The sequence below is a fragment of the Anas platyrhynchos genome, chromosome 1 (assembly GCF_047663525.1).
Source record: "Anas platyrhynchos isolate ZD024472 breed Pekin duck chromosome 1, IASCAAS_PekinDuck_T2T, whole genome shotgun sequence".
Lineage (NCBI taxonomy): Eukaryota > Metazoa > Chordata > Aves > Anseriformes > Anatidae > Anas > Anas platyrhynchos.
The window spans coordinates 11143606-11163287 of record NC_092587.1 but is presented as its reverse complement, the minus strand read 5'-3'; the positions used below and the strand labels follow the sequence as shown (position 1 = coordinate 11163287).

The window sequence follows — 19682 nt, the reverse complement described above, 5'->3', positions numbered from 1 at the left end:
GTGTGTTTCTGGTTAATAAAAGTAGGCATTGTTATAAACAGGACATGTTGGAAACAGCTTTGCCTCTCCTTTCATTGTCTTCTTCATTGCCTCCCTTTTTCTCTCCCCCGTCATTTCTTCCTCCCTTCCTCCCTTTCTTATCTTTGTCTCAGTCCCTCCCCCTATTCTTCCCTCCCTCCCTTTTTCTATCTCTTTTGTGTAAATAAGTTTTTCTGGATCAAAATGAAAAAAAGAAGAAAGAGGAAGAATATTAGAATGTCAACAAAACCAACCAACCAAAACCAAAACAAAAGCAAACAAACTAACATATGAAACAAAAACTACCCCAAGTGATCTGCATATGAGTCTTACATATTTCAGAAATTACTAGATTGTGGTGGTTACAGAAATGAGCACACTGTGGGACCAATTCCTCTTTTGCACCTTGTATGCCTGTCTAAACTGGATTGCCAATATTTTAATTCTGAATCGTAAGTTTTTTGGTTTTTTGTTTTTTTGTTTTTTTTTTTTTTAACTTTCTGTATACTTTGCGTGTATGAAGAGAAATTTTCACTCTATGACTTTTGAGGTCATTTACCATTGCAAAACATCTAATCACATATGCAACATGGGGATAGAGGGAGTTATGCACTTAGTCATAGCTGGATAGGCCCCCAGAACCTAATAAAGTATTTGAGCAGCATTTTCAGGATAAAGGGCCCTATGCTAACAGGTCTTTAAGGCTGAAAGTTTTCACAAAAGTAAGTGAGTAATTGAAAAAATGTAATTGGATTAGTGTCTAGGAGCAGCCACCATGAAGAAGGTGCCTGAATACAAGCTGATGTGAGAGTCTTAGACATGCTTAAAATCTCTAAATTTACCAGTCACTACTTTCCCATTTATTATTGCTGTAAAAGGATGTAAGGACTTACACATTAGCACAAAGGTGGACATTCATTTTTCTGTCAAGGAGGAAATAACCTGCACCTGCAAGACAAACCTCCCCTGTTCTACAAAGAGCAGTAAGAACAAAATCCAACTGTTATAAATCCCAAGGCAGACGTTATGAAAGTGTCTTTCTCTCTTGCCACTAGTATCATGTTTTAGTATAATAAAAAAAATCTATATAATGTGGCAATACTAAATGAAGGATAAGGTTAGATGCTTTTTTATTTTTTTATTTTTTCTCTTTGCAGACAAACATTATAGGAATATGGGTTTCCAAATGAGAAAATTGTCCAATTTTATTGTGCATAAAAGGGTTTCAAGAGAAGCGATGAAAATAGAAGAAGGGAGAAGTAACAGCATTCCTAAGTAATGTAATATGGTAGAGAGGGCAGAAGATGGATTTCTAAGGCTGTAGTTCAAAATCACTGCTGAATCTGTATGCACTGGAGGAATCAACTCTTCAACTTGATGGAGGTCAGCCCTGTTCCAGCTAAGGTCATTCAGATTAGTTTGGGCAGCTACCAAGCCAGCTGGTAAACAGATGCTTTCTTATGAGTTGATGGTTTAGAATAAATTAGGCTAAATGCTTTGATAACAGTTGACATATGTCAACTGTGTATTTTTGAGTTATGTTGCAGTTGCAGTAATTCCCTAAGTCACCAAGCAGGTCCCGGGGCCCTCCTTCCTACTAGTTACTGTATTTACACAACTACTAAATGAGTACACTTTTGCTGGATTCAAGGAAATCAAAATATATGCTGTAAAAGATGCTTTTGCCCTTTCAGAAAGACCAGTGTGGGCTCGTATCACTCAGAATCAGTCTCAACATGTAGTCCTGAAGAAGCTTATGGACTTTCCTTAGAGATGGATGGGCAATAATTCTTATTCTTTTTCATTCTCTTGATCCTCCTCTTGGACCCCCCCTCCCCCTTCCTCCCCCTTTTTCCCTCCCTCCCCCCCCTCCCCCTCTCCTTTTTTTTTTTTTTTTTTCTCCAATGGACATTATTCAGGCTTGGCCATAAGTAGCTTGTCTCAGAAAATATACAGTCCCTCCTAGTTGCCACTTATTGGTTGTTAAGTAAACACAGACATGGATAAACTGATCTGGATTCTCCTGTCTCTTCCTATCTTCCTGCTTACTCCATTCACCTAGAGGCATACCACTGATTTACACCACTGTAAATAAGATCCATCTGTTGGCTTCACAGACTCACGCTGTTTGTTTCTCTTGGTAAATGATACCTTTGAGAATTATCATTTCTGTAGGCATCTGGTCCCAAAGCTGTGAAAGCAGGGGAATGGATGCAGGGATGGAGGGGAGGGTCTGTGCCAGCACCCCCCCATCTGTAGAGCAAAAACACCTGTTGGAAGTGTCAGATCAGACCAAGTCTGCAGCAAACAAGAATGCTGCAGTTGCTCCGTTTTAAGCCCACCAGAAGACGCCAAAGTTGAAGATTAATATTTGGTTTCCTTCATTTAAGTTGCAACTACCAGTGTCCCATGAAACAGAAACTGCTGAGTACTTCAGCATATTTGTGATATTAGATGCATCTAGTAACCTGGAGATGCTATTAACACTTATAGCCAACATGCTTCACAATTTTCTTACAAAATTTGCCATATGTATATCATCTAGAGCATAAAGATGTCAGCATATAATGTATGCAGGTGCATATACTAGAGCTAAGGCACAAGTTAAATATTGAAATGAATGTGAAAAACTACTTCTTTTTATCACTTTTAGAACCAAAATACAAAATAAAAATTGAATGCCTTGTCACTTGTCAGCAGATAATTTTATGCCATAGGTAATGTAACAAAATCGCGACTGTCACAGAAATGTGAAGCAAGTTGCATGTAAGCTAAATGAACATAGATATTACTTCACAACGCTACTAACCTGGATGTAAGATAGTGCAAAACCTACAGTTATCTTGGGAAAAAAATAAACAACTGAGGTAATACATATTTATATATATTATTTTTTTTCCTTAAAACTTCACATTAACATGTATTTTAGAATATGGAGGAGAAACAGTTAACAGACATTATAAAGTATGGGGAAATTCACTGTAACTGAGAAATGACTGGAAACTGAAAGCACTCTCTTAGGGTTTAGTCAGCAGATGTCCTGCCATTTGGGTCCAGCACCGTTCATGCTCTCAAATCAAAATCACATGAGGGCCTTTGGGAAGCAGAGTTTTCAGACTGTTTCCCCCTGCGATCTGTCAGAAGTTTTACATTAAGAAATACCACCCTGGACTGGATCTTGTTAAGATCACGATTCTGATCTCAGCCCTTCCTTTTCTCTCTAATAAATGACCTTTCATAAGGATTTCTTCACTACTGCTTGTCTGTTCTTTTCTTTCTCCAGATAATTTTTTATCCTCTGTGTCCATTTTTTTCCCACCCATTCCTCAAACTGAATTTTAAAAGTGTAACTTCCTGGAGAATTTACATCTTTTCAGAACCAGAATGAGATTTAACTTGAAGAAAACTTTTTCCCCTCCACCCTCCTGCCCCAAACATGGGGGGGTTTCTTGTTTATCAGGAGCTGTGCTTCCAAAGACCTGCCATCAGCCTCTGGGCATCCCTTCCAGGGGCTACTACCATGGAGCTGCTCCCTCTCCTGCTGGGAGGCTGGAACAGAAGTGATAAAGGTGCCAAGACTCTTGTGGGGGGGGGGGCCTAGGGCCTATTGGCATCAATGTACCAAAACTGTGCTCCCCTGTTCAGCTGGTTGTGTAGTCATTATGAGGACTGATACAGATCTGCCTCTTGACTTTCAGCCTTTTGGGAGCAACTCAGGTACAATGTGTCTTTCACAGGTATCTTCTTTCCCAGTAAAAAGGCCATAAATTGTGCAACACTTATGTTTTGACTCTTCATGTGATGGATACAGCTGGGAGCCATACAGACAGAGGAACTGGATATGGAGCCTACCCTCAGCACAGCCTTTGGTGGAGGAAGCTACAAACTCATTTTACTTTCTAATCTGTCTTATACACGAGCAAGTCCAGGAGGTTCATGAAGCACCTAGATGATAACTTTTTGGTGCAGGTGCTAACGGAGCCAACTAGGAAAGGTGCCCTCCTAGACCTGTTGCTAGAAAACAGAGAGGGTCTGGTGGGAGATGTGGTGATTGGTGGCCGCCTCGGTCATAGCGACCATGAAGTGGTTGAGTTCAAAATTTACGGTGACAGAAGGAAAAGTGCCACCAAAACCTCATCCCTAGATATGGGGAAGGCGGACTTCAGGCTGCTCGGGGAACTAGTCAGCAAGGTCCCCTGGGAAGCTGCTCTTGAAGGCCTTGATGTCCACCAGTGCTGGTCACTCTTTAAGCGATGCCTCCTAGAAGCACAAGATCAGGCGATTCCTAAATATCGCAAGTCAGGCAGGCGGGGCAGGAGGCCGTCGTGGCTGACCAGGAACATTCTTATGGAGATTAGGCGGAAACAGAGAGTGTTTCGCTACTGGAAGGAGGGCCGGGTGACATGGAAAGAATACAGGGATGCTGCTCGTGTCTGTAGGAAGAAAATTCGTGTGGCTAAAGCACACCTAGAGTTGAAGCTGGCTGTGTCTGTGAGAGAAAATAAAAAGGGTTTTTTTAGATATGTGAATGGAAAAAGGAGAACTAAAGAATACGTAGGGCCGCTCCTTGACAGGGAAGGTCTTCTCACAGACGATGACATAGGCAAAGCAGAGACGCTTAACGCCTTCTTTGCCTCTGTCTTCAATGCCGATGATGGGCTTCGGGACCCAGGGTGCCCCGAGCTGCAGGACCGGGACGGTGGGGATGACAAACTCCCGACCGACCCTGAACGTGTGCGGGATCTGCTACTCCACCTGGATCCCTACAAGTCCATGGGTCCGGATGGGATTCATCCCCGGGTGCTGAAGGAGCTGGCGGACGTCATCGCGGAACCTCTCTCAATTATTTTTCAACGATCCTGGGAGTCTGGAGAGGTCCCGGTAGACTGGAAGCTGGCAAATGTTGTGCCGATTTTCAAGAAGGGTCAGAAAGAAGACCCTAGCAATTACAGGCCTGTCAGTCTCACATCAGTGCCTGGTAAAATCATGGAGAAGATGGTTCTCGAACGTATTGAGGCGCACCTGGGGGACAAAGCAGTCATTGGTCCCAGCCAGCATGGGTTTGTGAAGGGTAGGTCCTGCCTAACTAACCTGATTTCCTTTTATGATAAGATCACCCGTATGGTGGACCAAGGGAAACCAGCTGATGTGATTTTTTTGGACTTCAGCAAGGCTTTTGACACGGTTTCCCATAGGATCCTACTGGACAAAATGTCCAGCATACAGCTAAATAAAAACATCATACGATGGGTGAGCAATTGGCTAACGGGCAGGGCCCAAAGGGTTATGGTGAATGGGGCTGCGTCAGGCTGGCGGGCGGTCACCAGTGGGGTCCCTCAAGGCTCCATTTTAGGGCCGGTACTTTTCAATATTTTTATAAACGATCTGGATGTAGGAATAGAAGGCATTTTGAGCAAGTTTGCTGATGACACCAAACTTGGAGGAGTTGTGGACTCGAATGAGGGTGGAAAGGCCTTGCAGAGGGATCTGGATAGGTTGGAGAGCTGGGCGATCGCCAACCGCATGAAGTTCAATAAGAGCAAGTGCCGCGTCCTGCACCTGGGACGGGGAAACCCTGGCTGCACGTACAGACTGGGCGATGAGACGCTGGAGAGCAGCCTAGAAGAGAGGGATCTGGGGGTCGTGGTAGACAACAAGTTGAATATGAGCCGGCAGTGTGCCCTGGCAGCCAGGAGGGCCAACCGTGTCCTGGGGTGCATCAAGCACGGCATCGCTAGTAGGTCGAGGGAGGTGATTGTCCCGCTCTACTCTGCGCTGGTGCGGCCTCACCTCGAGTACTGTGTGCAGTTCTGGGCACCACAGTATAAAAAGGACATGAAACTGTTGGAGAGTGTCCAGAGGAGGGCTACGAAGATGGTGAAAGGCCTGGAGGGGAAGACGTACGAGGAACGGCTGAGGGCACTGGGCCTGTTCAGCCTGGAGAAGAGGAGGCTGAGGGGAGACCTCATCGCAGTCTACAACTTCCTCGTAAGGGGGTGTCGAGAGGCAGGAGACCTTTTCTCCATTAACACCAGCGACAGGACCCGCGGGAATGGAGTTAAGCTGAGGCAGGGGAAGTTTAGGCTGGACATCAGGAAAGGGTTCTTCACAGAGAGAGTGGTTGCACACTGGAACAGGCTCCCCAGGGAAGTGGTCACTGCACCGAGCCTGACTGAATTTAAGAAGAGATTGGACTGTGCACTTAGTCACATGGTCTGAACTTGGGTAGACCTGTGCGGTGTCAAGAGTTGGACTTGATGATCCTTAAGGGTCCCTTCCAACTCAGGATATTCTATGATTCTATGATTCTATGATTCTATATGACTTGGAGACTGTAAGACCAAGAGCCTTTATTACACTTGAGCTTGTGAGTGACAGAAAAAGATTAACCCTGCCATGAAAGTGTATCATACTGCCAGAAAGCATGAACAAAGGCTTAAATGACCAATGTGAGACTTTACAGCCTCCCTTCCAGTGGTATCTGAGTTCCTGTGCTGCAAAGGCAGCAGGGACTGCTCCACCTTTATGGAAGCTTCAACCCCAGGGCTAAAGACAAATGTGTCTATGATTTGATCTGCACAGTTAGGGTCCGGGTACTGGGGTGAACTAGATTTTAAGGATTCTCATTGTTTTTTAAAAGCTCTTTTGTCTTCTTTGTTTGTAGCTGTATCCCGTTAGATTATGCTCTGTCATGCTTAGAAACGGTTCCTGAACACATTCTGAACCATGGGTAAAGATGTTTTTTTCATTCTTTCCATATTGCCAATCTTCCTCACATAGACCTACCACAATGTGTCTTGCACTGTGTAATCAAACATTGAAAAGAAGGCAAGAATAACAGAGCTAAGCTTTGTGGTTCACCACGTACATGGCAGCACTGACTCCAAATCCTCATGTCAAAGCAAATGCTGGTCTCAACCCCCCATTTAGTACGATGTGTGAGTTTTATCTAAGTGGGTCTGACAAGTGATATGCTGAGATCTGCAGTGCCTAAATTAAAGTATTTATATAAAGAAATCAATAAACCTCAACCAATTACTTCAAGTGAAGCTCAGGATGAGGGATAATTTCAGGACAGTGAAATAACAGAGACTGATTTGATCAAAGCGACCATCTGAACCAGTAGTGCTTAGTATGCTTCTCTTGGTGGTTCAGTTGGAGTGTTTGGTTATTTGAAAACTTCAGAGATATGCCTCAATCCTTACCCCGAATGGGGGAAGTCACATATCTCCACTGTTCTGATCTTATTTTTTTATTCTTATAATTTATTATTATTCTGATCAGAGTTCTGATCTTATTCTGTTTTAGGTTATGTTTATTATCATTTAAAAAAATGAAATTATGCTTTCTATTATTTTCATATGTATATGAAGGGTTAATAGATGATTATTGTCAGTGACACAGTGCAAGCAATGTATTGTAAATGTTTATGAGCACATATGAGGAAGATACAGAAAGTTATAATACACCTATTGATCTCCCTGATCTTATGGCTATTGGCTGATGTTATTAAGGCAGCTATCATTACCTACCAGAAAAAATAGGGGACAGGAAGAGTCAAAGTGCAGAGAAGGACTCCTACAGTTTCAAGGCCAGTGCATGAATTTCCTATTGTCTACTGTGCAGCCCGTTTTCTTTTCCAATGGGTCTTCCCACAGTAATGCCTATCTCACAATTTTCTGCCTGTTTTGCAAACGTATGCCAGGTCAATCCCTATACAGTGGTTGCAAAGATGAGATCTAAGTCCAAATACCTCTTGTGTCATATTCACATATAATGCCACCAAATTTGAGCATGTTTCAGATTAAGATCAGCTGCTTCATAAGGTTTCCAGAGCTTTACTTCTGAGAGAGAGGGGCCTCAGCTGCACACAGTACATGGTCCAAAAGCAGCTCCTTCCTCAGCTTGCTCAGAAGGACTCTGGATCTGACAGACTGGAAAATGGTTCAGGCATTCCATAACTAATATTATAACAGAATCACAGAATCACACAGAATCATCTAGGTTGGAAGAGACCTCCAAGATCAACTTGTCCAACCGCTGACCTAACACTAACAAGTCCTCCACTAAACCATACCACTAAGCTCTACATCTAAATGTCTTTTAAAGATCTCCGGGGATGGTGACTCCACCACTTCCCTGGGCAGCCCATTCCAATGCCTAACATCCCTTTCAGTAAAGAAGTTATTCCTAATATCCAACCTAAAACTCCCCTGTCGCATCTTTGGCCCATTCCCCTTCATTCTGTAACCAGGCACGTGGGAGAACAGACCAACCCCCACCTCACTACAGACTCCTTATAGCTACCTGTAGAGAGCAATAACATCGCCCCTGAGCCTCCTCTTCTCCAGGCTGAACAAGCCCAGCTCCCTCAGCCGCTCCTCGTAGGACTTGTTCTCCAGACCCCTCACCAGCTTCGTTGCCCTTCTCTGGACTCACTCGAGCACCTCAATGTCCTTCTTGTAGTGAGGGGCCCAAAACTGAACACAGTACTCGAGGTGCGGCCTCACCAGAGCCAAGTACAGGGGGACAATCACTTCCCTAGCCCTGCTGGCCACACTGCTTCTTATACAAGCCAGGATGCTGTTGGCTTTCTTGGCCACCTGAGCACACTGCTGCCTCATATTCAGCCAACTATCAACCAATACTCCCAGGTCCTTCTCCACCTGGCAGCTCTCCAACCACTCATCTCCCAGCCTGCAGCTCTGTTTGGGGTTGTTGTGCCCTATGTGCAGGACCCGGCACTTGGCCTTGTTGAACTTCATACAGTTGAACTCAGCCCATCGGTTCAGCCTTTCCAGATCCTCCTGAGCCTCCAGACACTTCCTACCCTTGAGCAGATCGACACATGCACCTAACTAATTGTCATCTGCAAAGTCACTGAGGGTGCACTCAATGCCCTCATCCAGATCATCAATAAAGATATTAAAGAGGACTGGCCCCAGTTCTGAGCCCCGGGGGATGCCAATTGTGACCAGCCTCCAAATGGATTTGACTCCATTCACCACAACTCCTTGGGCCTGGCTATACAGCCAGTTTTTAACCCAACGAAGCGTATACCAGTTCAAGCCATGAGCAGCATATATATATATGTGTGTGTGTGTGTGTGTGTGTGTGTAGTAGGCATGTACCAGAATACCTCTCAGCCTCCAAGGTAAGAAGCACAGAAAGTAATTTTTCCTTCCTCAAATATGAACCCACAAAATGTTTAAGGAAGATGGATCTAATTATGGTAGAAATAATTGTAAAGGAGATTTTTTTGTTGTTAGAAGTCATATAGAAATATAAAACATTAAAATAAGATCTAGGTATTTATATCACTAAAGAAATAATTAAAGATTTTAATAAAGCTGATAATTTCTAAATCTGGATTAAATTCTAATTCCAAAATATGTCAGACAATGAGAAACATTTTTTTTCTCCTAGTCATCATACATCATAGTTGATATATATTTTCTTCTATTACCTACATAAACTGTCAGAAATTGTCTCTATAGAGAAGGTAGTATATACTGTTTTTATCACAGAATCATATAATTATTCAGGTTGGAAAAGACCTCTAAGATCATTTAATCCAACCTTTAACCTAGTACCAATGAGTCCAACACTAAACCATGTCCCTAAGCACCACATCTACACATTTCTTGAAGACTTTCAGGGAAAGTGACTCAACCATGTCCATGGGCAGTTTATTCCAATGATGCACAACCCTTTCAAAAATATTTTTTCCTAAAATCCAACCTAGACTTCCCCTAGTGCAACTTGAGGCCATTTCTACTTTTATCACTTGGTGCTTGGGAGAAGAAGCCAATCATCACCTCGCTACAATTTCCTTTAACTGTGAAGTACAAGAAGGTCCTAGGTCTTCTTTTCTCCAAGCTAAACCACCCCAGCTCCCTCAGCTGTTCCTCATAAGACTTGTTCCTCATAAGACTCATCTAGTCCTCATAAGACTTGTTCCTCATAAGACTCATCTAGACCTTTCACCAGCTTCATTGCCCTTCTTTGGACATGCAATATCCATGCAATTTGTTGAGCAAAAGAAGGACATGGACCTATTAGAACAAGTCCAGAGGAGAGCCATGAGGATGATCAAAGGGCTGGAGCACATCTACTATGAAGACAGGCTGAGGGAGGTGAGGTTGTTCAGCCTGGAAAAGAGAAGGCTTCAGGTACACCTTATAGACACCTTCCAGTACCTAAACGGGGCCTACAGGAAAGCTGGAGAGGGATTCTTTGTCAGGATTTTAGGGATAGGACAAAGGAGAATGGATTTACACACACACAAAAATAATAACATAGTGTAACACAACACAACACAACACAACATAACATAACATAACATAACATAACATAACATAACATAACATAACATAACATAACATAACATAACATAACATAACATAACATTAGTTAGATTAGACATTAGAAAGAAGTTTTTTTTAGTCTGATGGTGAGGCATTGGACCAGGTTGCCCAGAGAAACTGCAGATGACCCATCCCTGGAAGTGTTCAAGACCAGGCCCAGGCAGGATTGGGCTTTGGGTAACCTGCTCTAGTGAGAGGTGGATTGGAAACAGATGATCTTTAAGACATTCTATGATTTGGAATTTATAGATATAATAGGACTCTGATGTGAAGTGTAAATATAGCTATAAATACACACATAAATTAGGTCCACTGAATGTTCAGGGACCATACTGAATATCCTCAGGGTAAGATAAAGTTTAGCCATCAACATAAATATAATCGATGCAATAAATACATAATATTTTTACTAGTTAGAGAAAGGTACAGATTAAAAAAGGCAAGAGAGTTTTATATAAAGAGAATCGTTAGAAACTTCCTTAGCCACCCCCACTCCCCATCCCCCAATAAAAAGAAGAATCTTTTTCCATAGTTTAAATTCTTATTTTGCAATTGTTGATGTTTTTTTCCTCTGTTTATGATGACATCCCCATTTTTACCCCCTGATAAAAAGTAGCAAAAATGGAAAGACACATTTTTTTCCATCCGAACGAAGTCTGTAGCTTTGACTCTGCTATTAGGCTAGACTGTAGGCATATACACAAGTCCTGAATGAGCAACATAACATTTTGGGATCAGCGTTTCTTACTTATCTTTCCTTTTACCTTACCTTCTTGGTTGCAACGAACCTTCCAAGTAGTTGGTCTAAGACTGCTTTGGATGATCAGAGAAACTATAAAAAGATGACTGATCAAGCTGTGTGGCCTAGGGAAAAAAAAAAAAAAAAAGTATATCTTGTATAATATTAGAGAATATTCTGTTCGTTTTATTCATGTGTGTGGTCTTGCATATTTCTTGCCCATTGATTACATTATACAGAACATTTTTTTCTGGTTACTCTGAATACAGCATAGATATAGTACCACTTTCCTATTTAACCAAGAAAATTCTTTACTTTCAAACATAAAGTCTTCTGATGCTGAAGTTTAGGATCCAACTAGGATAGATGAATGTGTGTTTCTAGTGGAAGAACTATTTCATTTAAAATATTTGAGGGGAATGATTTGTGATAAACATTTATGATTTTATATGGAGACTTGAAGTTGATTACACCAATGAAAGTTTTCCAAGAAATTTTATTCAGTAAAGTTTTAGTACTAGCAGGAAGAATGAAACCACATATTTAATCTACTTTCATTAAATAAACATTCTTACCTCTTTTTTTTTTTTTTTTTTTTTTTTTTTTTAGTATTCAGTTCCACTTTACAAACAGAGCTTCCCATGAAGAAAAGTAACTAAGACTTCTTCATTGAAGCTCATTGAAGCTGTATTCCTAGTGATTAAAATAAAAGAACAATGCCAGTGCTAGTGGAAATCTGTCCATTTGTCTGTCCATCTATCCTTGTATTTTTGATCCTGCCTATCTATTCTCATATTTTAAAGCCTTTTATCAATCTGTTTCCTATCCAAAGGGTTTTTTTAATTATTATTATTATTTTATTTCCTTTTTTTTCTTTCTTTATTCTTTTTTTTTTTTTTTCCAATTGCTGTTTGTTATGGTTTAACTCAGCAGTCTAAACACCACACAGACATTCACTCCCTCTCTACCCAGCCCCCCCAGTGCGATGGGGAAAAGAATCAAAATAAAAGGGTAAGAAGCTCATTGGTTCAGATAAAGACAGTTTAATAGGTCAGAAAATTAAGGGAGAATACTACTAATAATAGTAACAATAACAATAATACAAAGCAAGTGATGTACAATGCAATTGCTTACCACTTGCTGACCAATGCCCAGCCTGACCCTGAGCAGTGGCAGCCTCCCCAGGGCAAGCCTCCCCATTTTTATTGTTCAGCATAACACCATATGGTATGGAACCTCCTTTTGGCCAGTCTGGGTCAGCTGTCCTGGTTCTGTCCCCTCCCAGCTCCTTGTGTACCCCCAGACTCCTTGTTAGTAGGGCAGTATGAGAAGCTGAAAAGTCCTTGACTGCAACAACTAAAACATTGCTGTGTTATCAGCATTGTTTTCATCCTAAATCCAAAGAACAGTGCCATACCTTACTAAGAAGAAAATTAACTCTATCCCAGCTGAAACCAGGATGTACTACGCTAAAAAAAAACCCTTTCTGCTTCATGCATACCCTGCTGAGCCATAAAGCATACCCTGCACTGAGCTGACAGAAAACAGTTTTGTTGTTGTTGTTTGTTTGTTTGTTTTTAATATGTGTTTTTGCAACATGCAAACCTAAGACCAAATCTAGCAAGCTGAGGATGAGGTGCAGGGTCTTTTCCTTTGAAGTTCATAACAGGATCATGGCTCATCTCAGAGCCTTGTAGGGAAAGACCTTCAGGGTCAGAGCTTGTAGAACTTAGTTATAAGATTCTACCCTTTTTAGCACTGAAGAAAACATTTAAAACAGACCAGATGTGTTCCCAAATATAAATATGAGTGAGGAATAAAAGCTTCTTTGATTCTTGATACAAACATTCATTTTTAATTGAGACTAGTGATTTGTTCTAATTAGGAAGCTGTAACACTGTCATGATTTGTTTGGGCCATGGTGATTTTCTTTATTTGACAGGATCATTTATAATAATTAAATTAAATAATTTCCATATTAAGCAGCCATAGGAGGAGAGAAAGACTGTTAATTTATTTTATTTATTTATTTATTTATTTATTTATTTATTTTCTGAAAGAAGGACTGAAATGAACCATGGCATTATTCTGATTCTGGTACAGCTGTTACAGTTTTCAAATTTCTATTCTTTTCCTCCCTCATGGTTTGAAATGTAGTATGAATGAAATAAAAATGAAAAGAAAATGGGAAAGGATATATTGCTCTGAGTATTCTGCATAAACCAAAGAATAACAGTAAAATACATGGCCATTCATTTTATCTATTTATTTCAAGCTACTTAGAAATATGTTGTTATTCCAAAACCCTGAATACACATATAAAACCTTTTGTAATAAATATTGGAAATTAAAGCCAACTTCCAAATACTGTAGAGAAAATAAATCTGTGGAGAAAGAAGTAACAATCCTCATGTGTGTATACTGCTTTCAGGGAAAGAGCAGAAGGAATATGTGCATCCCTTCTCATCCCTTCTTTTAGCTTTTTGGATCTCTACAAAAATTTATGAATCATCAGGATTAAAGAACAACGTCTAAAACTTTTAAAATCCTCAGCTTTATTTCTGGTACGAATGAAGATCTCATCGTCATTTAGATTTATTCCTGGATCTAATATTGTGCTAAATTATAGGGAGGTGATTTATGTGACTACACATGGGTATAAAGTCAAATGAAGGCACGTGCCTATCTCAAGATACATTTTTTTTTTTTTTTTAGGTTTCTCTGACCTTACAATTTCTCCCCAAGCAAATGGACACAAAATATGGGGAATGAGAGGAGCCTCAATTCCATCTCAAAAGACATTTGCTAGCAAAATGAAGCCAACAACTAAGAGTGCTGTAACTTCCTGTTGATGAAGTTCAGAGCAGGAATGAAAAAGCAAGCTTATTTCTCTAAAGAAAAAGAGACACACAGGCTACCACTAGTGCAGTGCAATTTGTGAAACACTAGAGTCAAGGACTGCAGCAGAAGCCACAAGGGAGATAACTGAGCACTGACTTTTAGTCCACTGAGTTTCATACTGGAAGACTAGTGGCAAAAGTTCTGATTGTTATTTTTAACTTGCATTTTGTTTACATTTAATTTATATCTATTTTAAACCCAAATTGTAATTTACAAGGAAATGAATAACGACCTTTTGTAAAGCAGGTGGTTTCTTGAATACACCTTCTTATTTTTAAATACTGGGAAAGAAATGAGATTTCATGATCTCCAGACAAAGAGACTTAAAGGTTGTAAGTCTTTGACTTCCAAGCTGACCTTTCGTTACTGCTGATTTGCTGTCAGCCATGCAAGACTTGACAGTGCAAAAGCAGGATTAGATTTCAGAGACCTCAAATTCAATGGACCAAACTCTTTAGTGTGTGACCTGAGGAGTAATTCTAGCTTGCCACCACATATGGCTATATGTAGATCCCCAAATCAAGTTCATTAAAACATTCGAATAAACAAAACTGATAAGAGGAAAAAGTGGAAACAAATGAGCAGCAGCTAACAGAAGCTGGGCTTGATGTTTCCATCTTTTAAAAGGGGCTTGAACATAAAACAATCAACACCTTCCCACCCCACACCACCCCCCCCCCCCAAAAAAAAAAAAAAAAAGAAAAGCAAAGAAAATTACTGTACATGTTTGAGGGGAAAAAATAAAAATACTTTGGATGTGGTTAAAATAGACATTTTGTAGAAATTTCACCTGTTTTTTAATTTCCTGGTCTTCCTGGCTGTGATCTATCCCCGTGTTCTTCTGCAATGCAAGATCATATTTTCAATCAAACAATTCAATCATTTTTTTTCATTCACTTTTGAGAAATGACTGAAATGTTATGAAATTAATTAAGCTAAAGTTTAACAGTTTTGAGGGGTCAGTTAAACAAAATTAGAACTTCTTTGGTCTGGAAATCCCAGGAAGTGAGATTACATGCACCAGCTGCAGGTGTGATTCCTGGTTTCCATGTTCTCATGTCCTTATTTAAGCAAATCTTAACTCACCCAAAGCAGAATAATAAAGTAGTTGAATAAAGATAAAGCACAGACTTTCTAGAAAATTTGAGGACATTATTTTCTGCACATAGACAGATTCCAAAAATGCAGACACATAAAATAAAACAAAACAAAGCAAAATAATAAATAAAATAAAAATTAAAAAAGAGAGAAGACAAAAAAAAAAAAGTACATCCCTTTTTTATTAAAGGCTCTAAAAGAATGAGATAGTCCAAGTAAAAAATCTATTTTTTTTTTTCCCTAATCTCTTAATCTCTGGGAAATCTGGGTGTGGTTATGAAAGCTTTCACATTTAACAAATGAGGTCTAGGTTCCAAATCTATTTTATTTTATTTTATTTTATTTTATTTTATTTTAGACATGCATGTAGTTCATAGTCAACATTTTATTTTTGCCTTGGATGAAAATGAAAATCAGCTGGATCAAGGAAATTTTTTTTCCTTTCCCCCTTGTTGTGGTTTAACACGGTAGGAAGAAAAAAAAACACAGAGCCATTTGCTTGCTCCCCCCATGAGGAACAGGGGAGAAAATTAAAGAGAAATATGGAAGGCCTCGTGGGTTGAGATAATTTCAGTTTAGTAAAGAAAGCAGTAAAGAAAATTATAATAATAATAATAAATAATAATTATTATAAACAAAGTATGTCATTCACAGTACTTAATAATTGCTCACCACTAGCCAACTGATGCCCAGAGTCCCTGTGTAACAGAAGCCCCCATGGCCAACTTCACACAGTTTATAGTTGAGATGACATTATATACCTTTCTTTGTGAACCTCTCTTTGGCCAGTCGGGGTCATCTGTCTTCATCTTTCCCCTCCCAGCTCCTTGTGCACCTGGCAGGACAGCATGAGAAGCTGAAAAGTTCTTGGCTTTATGGAAGCACTGCTCTGCAACAACTAAAACATCAGCATGTTATCAGTGTTATTCTCCTAAATCCAAAGCATAACAGCAAGTCAGCTACTATGAAGAAAATTACACAGAATCACAGAATCACAGAAATTAGCTCTATCCCAGTCAAAAGCCTGACATGCTTCTAAGAACAGGTCTTACTACTTTGTGCTGTATGAAACTCAGCATTAGAAAATCTTCTTCCTTCCTTCCTTCCTTCCTTCCTTCCTTCCTTCCTTCCTTCCTTCCTTCCTTCCTTCCTTCCTTCCTTCCTTCCTTCCTTCCTTCCTTCCTTCCTTCCTTCCTTCCTTCCTTCCTTCCTTCCTTCCTTCCTTCCTTCCTTCCTTCCTTCTTTCCTTCCTTCCTTCCTTCCTTCCTTCCTTCCTTCCTTCCTTCCTTCCTTCCTTCCTTTTTTTTCCCAAATAATAAATAGGCACTCAAAGAAGATTAAAACAATTTTAAAACTTCTAGTAATTGATCAAAAGAGCTGAAGCCACACGCCACTAAATACAGATCTGGTACATGTTCATACTGCTGCTTCAAATTTTTTTCTAAATATTTTGATAGGGTAATTTTGTCCTGGCAGCCTCGGGATCAGATCAAGTATCATCTGTTCTCGTGCAGCTACACAAAGGCAACCCAAGCCCAAGCTATGATCTGGCACAGCACACATGCCACAACAGAAACATGATCACACTGGTCACACCAGACAGAGATCAGACTCCTATTGCTTTTTAGTGCATAAATCAAGTATCAATGAACATGAACCACTAAATGTTTACTATTGTTTCAAAAGAAATGCTCACCCCAATCAGTAACAAGTATTGAGAATCTTAGTCTCCTACCTAATATGGCTGCATTGTCATTTGGGCTGCTTGTGAGCACAGGAGTAGCAGAAGGACTAAGGAGCAAACTGTGTTAGGGAGGACTTAGCTAAGGGATAGCTTAGCTGGCCATCAAAAAGAATTAAAAGAATGCCCACTTTCTGGGCCTTCAGTTAAGCAACATCTTTCAGTTGCCATTGCAAAGATGTTTGCACACAGGACGTGCACACACGTGCATGTGCACACAGGACAGACACTGGTATTAGATCTTTAAGGCTAATCTACAATTAATCTTTAGCTGCAAAATGTGTGTTTGGAAACTGTTTTTACAATGACCTTTCTGCAGAAAATGTACATTGGTCCTACATAATTAGGATTTATTAAATATTAAATAAGTGGTGCATAACTGCTTACAGTCTTAAGCTAAAATATTTTCAAAGGGGTTTACTGTTTACTGTTGTATCTCTAGTTCCACATCCATATATGCAAAAAATATCTATATATTTCTAGCTGCAATTTCATTCAGTTCATAAAAGGAGGATGATTAAAAAAAATAAACAAATTTTAGCTCTTTCTAATCACCCATACATTTCAGATACTTAATATATAATACAACTTTGGCAATATGTATATATGTGTGTGTGTGTTTGGAAGTTTGTTGTCAATTTCAAACTTTTCAAACTTTTTCTTTTCTGGAAAAGGCAGGATTTTTGAGATTTCTATAAAATAAAATAGTAAAAGATATGGTTTAAATTATTTAAAACATTCTGTTTTGTGAAAACCAAATATTTTGTTTCATTCTCAAGCTTTTAAAAACATCCTAAATTTCTAAGAAACTAAAGAGTAATTGTCAGATAGAAAGCTATTTCAAAGGGCTCTGTTTTAAAGTATTTAAATGTCAATTTGTTCCTTAACAAGATGAAAGATGAATATGTATTTACAAAGCAATTCCACAATGCTGGGAATACTTTTTTTTTTTTTTTTTTTTTCCTATAAAAGATTTACGTATCTGACTCTAATCAGGTCACACCTGGGCAAAATGAGTGTAAGCAGATGTATAATGCTTCTGTTATAATGTGGTATGGCTTCCACTCACAGGGGAAATCCTGGCTCCAGCAATGTCAAAGAAAGCTTCTCAGACTCATTTCTTCACACCTAATTCATGTTTCATCTTTAAGAATCAGTGATTTCACACTGCACTAAATGTTGCTACTCTTACTGGTACAACTGCCAGATCACTCACATTAAACGTGCTTACTATAGCAACAATTCAGATTTTTTTTTGCTTTATCAAGGGCCAAAATAATGGTTCATGCCCTAGCTATTTCCTGTCTAGACTACTATATTGGTCTTTTGGATGGATTTCCTGCTTTTTCCATTGTTGTTTTCAAACCAAAATGTACAAAACTCTATAGCTTGTTTCTTACTTTTTTAAGCTCTCAAGAAGATGATGGCCTTGCTTTCTTGGCTCAAAGTATTAGAAGACTATATCCCTAGTGAGGAATCAATCCTTTATTTATACTTGAATTGTGATTACATGAGAAAGAAGGAACTTATTCTGTAGGTTAATCTACAAAAGAATCTACTTTAGGTAATGGCAAGCTTGCAACAATGGCCTCTGTAATATCCCATTTATTGCACACAGATGAAAGATGACAGCACCCTGCATTCAGCGAGTCAGTAGAGACACTGGGAGGTCAAATATTCAGGTGGGTTTCATTCACTGTTCTGACCATACTAGAGTTTCTCAGTCTAAACTAACTACATCATCTCCTTTGTGGTCATAAAAGTGGTGCTAGGGTCTCCAGGTAGTTATTTATCTGAATTGTCTTAGATGCCTGTCTTAATACACCATAAACAGCTTCTTCATGATATCTGTTTCAGTGTACTGAGAGTCTCTGGGCTTAGACATTGGATGCTTATCTTTTTGATAGTTAAATTAGATTAGAAGAATCCCATCTCTTATTTTCTGCTGGATACCTTGTAACATTTGATGGATATCTAAGAACGGTTGTGACTGGTGATAGCCGTACAGTCTGTGGTAAGTATGGATATTCTTAGAGTAGCTGAACAGGTTGCTAAGTGGTTAATAAACCATTATCTTTTTTGTTTTTACTTTTTTTTTTTCTTTTTTTTTTTTTCAATCTGAGCTTGATCAATTTTACTATAAAATTCAATAATCCTAGTACAACCTTTGTTTCAGTATCTTGTTCTCTAGCGTTGTACTAAATTAGTCAGAATCTGTAGAGCAGATGTTAATTAATTCGTTTCATTTTTTTCTCTGAATATTGATGTCTTTCACATACTTCTCCACTCATAATTTGCTGTCTATTGTCTGAATATTCCTCAGAAAATTGTGACCCAACAGTTACTCATTGATACCACAGTGTAGTTTCATTTGTACTGGGGTTATAGTTGGCTTCATAGCCTGTGTGATTATGTTACCTTTGGGACTTCAGATGAGTAGTTCTTCTATATGTTCTTCTATAATCATGAATTTTGTTTTATTCAGTTTTGTATTTAACATGTTTTTATACAGGCAATACTATTCATGCATGTTTCCTAAGCAGTACTCCAACAAAGCTCAAGTGTTCTGTTGATCTAATTGTGAACAGCTTTTAACAAAATTTTTGGAAGCTTTCCAGTAAAAATGCAACAGAAGCAGACAAGGAGAGGTTAGGCAAACAGTGCTGCGTTATACATGGCCACATGTATACTGTGCTCAGGAAAGGCTAAAGAAATATATTTGCTCAAAGGGACCATTTATGGGGAAAAACAGTAATAAACATAAGTAAATGTTTCAGAATCATCTTTAGTTTGAAGAAATGGCAAAGACCAATGCCAG

The 19682-nt window shown here is 39.4% G+C and overlaps 1 long non-coding RNA gene across 2 annotated transcripts in view; it reads right to left on the bottom strand.

The window, feature by feature from the left end:
• Positions 1–19682, bottom strand: part of LOC139999495 (uncharacterized) — a 49374-nt gene that overhangs the window by 24990 nt on the left and 4702 nt on the right. For both annotated transcript variants that reach the window (XR_011804988.1, XR_011804992.1), the window contains exons 2-4: positions 15885–16021; positions 14816–14866; positions 11155–11249 (exon numbers count right to left, since the gene is read on the bottom strand). This is a non-coding gene — a long non-coding RNA (uncharacterized lncRNA). The remainder of the gene's footprint in view (positions 1–11154; positions 11250–14815; positions 14867–15884; positions 16022–19682) is intronic.